This window comes from Pipistrellus kuhlii, unplaced genomic scaffold, assembly GCF_014108245.1.
Source record: "Pipistrellus kuhlii isolate mPipKuh1 unplaced genomic scaffold, mPipKuh1.p scaffold_m20_p_14, whole genome shotgun sequence".
NCBI lineage: Eukaryota > Metazoa > Chordata > Mammalia > Chiroptera > Vespertilionidae > Pipistrellus > Pipistrellus kuhlii.
This window is the reverse complement of record NW_023425449.1, coordinates 41,485,449-41,490,060: the sequence shown is the minus strand read 5'-3', so window position 1 is coordinate 41,490,060 and position 4,612 is coordinate 41,485,449.

Genomic DNA, 4,612 nt, shown 5'->3' with positions numbered 1-4,612 from the left:
AAGACTTAACCTGTGTCCTAACATGTGGTCTGTCTTTCAAAATGTTATCATGTGCATTTGAGAAGAATGTATATTCCACAGCTTTGGGATGAGATATTCTAAAGATGACAATTAGTTCTGTCTGATCTAGTGTTGTGGGAAGCCACCCACTACCGATACTATCGTGAGAGTGCACCATGGACCCTGGAAGGCCCAGGGACCTTGGATATTGGCAGGGCTAAGCACCTGATTGTTGAGATAGTGGTGGCTCAAGGCAATTCCCTAATCTGATAATCCTTTTACTGTTTATCAAACTTTACCTTTGATATGTCTGGATGCATTGCTAAAGGGAAAATGTATTCAAGTAAATTAAAAAAAAAAAAAAAAAAAAAAAAAAGCTGGCGGGAGGGAGGGACTGCGGGAGATTGGCCAGTCATGGGAGGTTGTCTGTGGGAGTGCACTGGCCACGAGGGGCAGCTCCTGCATTGAGCGTCTGCCCCCTCGTGGTCAGTGCATGTCATAGTGACCAGTTGACTGGTTGTGCAGTTGACTGGTTGTAAAGGTTGTTTAAGCTTTTATATATATAGATGCCTCCTCATCTGTGCCTAAGTTGTTAATTCTGGGTGGATATTCTCCAATTTAGTTGTATTTCCAGTCTGGCTCCAGAAATACAACTAAATTGTTTACTCTCAAGTCTGCCTATTCAATCACCATTTTTTCTTCCTTTTTCTTTTTCTTTCTTTTTTTTTTTAATCTTATTGCCTTCAACAAAGCAGGTCCTTTAACAGCTTCTATTATTTTTTATATATATCCTATATAATAAAGATCTAATATGTAAATGGTCTCACACTCTCACTCTGTCATATAGTAACAGCTCAGACACACAACACTGGAATGGGGACCAGCCAGGCACAAATGAGCTTGCTAGAGAGGAATTGGGACCAGCCAGGCTGTGACCCAGGAGAGGAACAAGCTGCCTGCCCCACTGTCCCAGGTGCCAGCAGCTGTGCCTGTGCCTGCAGCCCGGGAGAGGGACAAGCCACCCACCCTGTGGTCCTGGGCGCCAGTGCATGTGGCTGTGACCCTGGCGAAGCTGCCTGCCTACAGTCCCCTGTGTGGCTGGCCTGAGCGAAGCCAGCCTGGGTCCTGGGTGCCTGCAACCGACCAGAGGAGGGAATCCTGGGTTGCAGGTGAGGCAGATGCAGTTAGGTGTGATCAGGTCAGCAGGGGAGCAGTTAGGGGTGATCAGGCCAGTAGGGGAGCAATTAGGGGTGATCAGGCAGGCAAGCAGGCCAGCAGTTAAGTACCAGTGGTCCCAGATTGTGAGAGGTAGTCGGACATCCCTGGAGGGGTACTGGATTAGAGAGGGTACAGGACGGGCTCAGGCACACCCTGTATCCTGTGCATGAATTTTATGCACCAGGCTTCTAGTCTGTAATAAAAGTGTAATATGCTAATTAGACCAGACATCCTTCTGGATGACCTTCTGGACAAAGCCGGGGCTGTGAGGGAAGCTTGGGTCCTGGATGCCAGAGGGAAGCCAGTGCCAGCAGCTGGGGGAAGGAAGTCCTACCTACTCTTGCATAAATTTCATGCATCGGGCCTCTAGTATATATATAATTTATTTTTGAGACAAAAGGAGAGGGAGATAGGAACATCAATTATGAGAGAGAATCATTGATCAGCTGCCTCCTGCATATCTCCACAGGGGATGTGCCCTTACCGGGAATTGAACTGTGACTTCCAAGTCCATAGGTTGATGCTCAGCCACTGAGCCACACCACTGGGCTATCGTTTGTTCAAGATCATAGCTATGATGGAATGGGACATAACTGAATGGAAAGCAATGACCATCACCTATTTTCCTACTTTGTAGTCCTAATCACTTTTAATTCCATTTTCAGGTCAATCATTTGACATGGACTCTTACTGACAAAATTAGCAGTAGATTTTGTGTGCTGAGGGAAAATGCTGAACAAGACAACTGAAGATTAGATTAAGCACAGAAATTATACAATAAAAAATTAAATACAGATGTATGAGAATGTTGCTGGCATAACAGCATACTACACAAAAAAACTTTAAAATAAAAATAAAATAATAATGAAATATAGAGTATAGTCAACAAGTAAACCAGGAACTAGTAGTTTATCATTATCAATTATTATGTTCTATAAATAATTGTATGTAATATGGTTTTATACAACTGGTGCCACAGTAGTTTTGTGTACACCAACATCACCACAAACTTGTGAATGATGTCAAGTACATACACATTGAATATTGGAACACCTGAACATAGTAAGCAAGTACTAACAAATTTAATAAGAGAAATGGACATCAATATAATCATAGTAGGGGACTTCTGTATCTTACTTTCAGCAATGGGTAGATTATCTAGACAGAATATCAGCATAAACCATACTTTAGACCAAATTGATTTAACAAACATGTATAAAAAAAATTCCATTCAATGATAGCAGAATATACATTCTTCTCAAGTGTACATAAAATATTTTTTTGATAATGTACTAAGACACAAAACAAATCTTAGAAAATTTAAGATTAAAATAATTATCTTTTCTGATTATAATAATATAAAGGTAGAAATCAATAAGAAGAAAGCTATAAAATATATGAGTGGATGAAAACTAACACACTTCTGAATAACCAATACTAATTGAAATTGCATTAGACTGAATCAACAAAAATTTAACCAATCATGCTAAAAATAGCATCGTTTTTCTTTTCTCAAGGTGTTGAGAGAGAGGCATTTGGGCTGGTATAGCTGCTAAGAATCCTTTACTCTTTCAAGTTTCCTGCTCAACCCTTATCAGTTTGTGTTTTTAATCTTTCTGAGTCCAAGGATACTAGAATCCAGACATTACTTCTGTATTGGAACAAATGTGCAAAGATGTCTACCATTTATCTCTTCTTCTTCTTCTTTTTTTTTTAATTAAGAAAACAATAGCTTTATTAGACTTGCCGCTGAGGAGAATTCAATTTCATCTCATTAACCAGATCATGGTTGTCCTACCAATAAAATTTTATTGATTTGTTAAGGAAGGAGAGAAAGAATATTGAAATTGAGTCTAGCAAGGATACATGCCATACTCTTGTTTAAATGAGAACGTTAATTTAGGAGTTGGCTATCTACATAATTTAATGTTATCCTATATAACAAAAGCCTAATATGCAAATTGATGGAATGGTGGAACAACTGGTGGAATGACTGGTTGCTATAATGTGCACTGACCACCAGGGGGCAAATGCTCAATGCAGGAGCTGCTCCCAGCCCTCAGGCCCCGAATCAGCCAAGGTGGGTGCCAGAGGAGGACCCTGATTGCCCCACCAGTTGCACTACAGAGGGAGGTGACTGGCGACAGTGACAGGGGGGCAGGGCTGCCAGTGAGTGAGCAGTGGTGGGGGGCAGTGATGCCCTCCACCCCCATCACAGAGGGAGGCGACTGGCAGTGGAGGGTGGAGACAGCAAGTGGGTGGGGCCAGGCCAGCCAAGGCGCATGCCAGAAGGGTCCCTTGATCACCTTGCTGGTTGCCCCACAGATCAGCCCTGATCACTGGCCAGGCCTTGGGACCCTACCCATGCACTAATTTTATGCATCGGGCCTCTAGCCTATAATAATAGAAGTGTAATATGCTAATGAGACCAGATGGCTGATCAGCAGAATGACCGTCTGAACGACCTTCCAGACGAAGCGAGGGGCTACAAGGGCTAAGGCAGCCACGGGGGTGGGGCTGCAAGGGCTAAGCCCCTTGCACAAATTTTGTGCATTGGGCTTCTGGTCTCTCTATATAAAAGCCTGAGCGAACATTATGACGGAATGACTGGAACAATCGGTTGCTGTGATGCACACTGACCACCAGGGGCAGGTGCTCAATGCAGGAGCTGTTTCCCGGTGGTCAGTGTGCTCCCACAGCCAGAAGTGAGTGCCTCTCAGCCAGAAGCCAGGCTGACAGCTGGTGAACACAGCTGCAGTGGGGCTGGGATGAGCAACAGCAGAGCTGTGCCTGGCCCCTGCACTTTGGCACTGCTACATTCCTTGGGGGGATGTCGGACTGCTGGGTTTCAACCTGATCCCTGCAGGCCAGGCCTTTGGCGATTGGGCTGAAACACTGTAGTCCAATATCCTGAGGGGTCCTGGATTGTGAGAAGGCGCAGGCCAGGCTGAGGGACCCCACCCATGCACGAATCCATGCACCAGGCCTCTAGTATTTATATAATTAGGTAAGTATATCAATTATATTTATTTTCACTTTTTTTTTTTCCTGTGAGAATCTTCTATTAAGCACTAGTGACTGAAAATCTTCGCGAGACCTCCACCCAGGGGAGGAAGAGCAGAAAACGCACCTTGGGAATCCAGGGCTTGTTCTGGATTTGTCCATAATGAACAAGCAGTGCATGGCCTGCTACCATTTGCAGAGATATATGTGAGTATATATGTGAGATATATATAAAAGTACCCTGTTTCCCTGAAAATAAGACAGTGTCTTATATTAATTTTTGCTCCCAAAGTTGCGCTAGGTCTTATTTTCAGGGATGTCTTATTTTTCCATGCGCTAGGTCTTATTTTCAGAGGATGTCTTATTTTCGGGGAAACACAGTAGATATCTA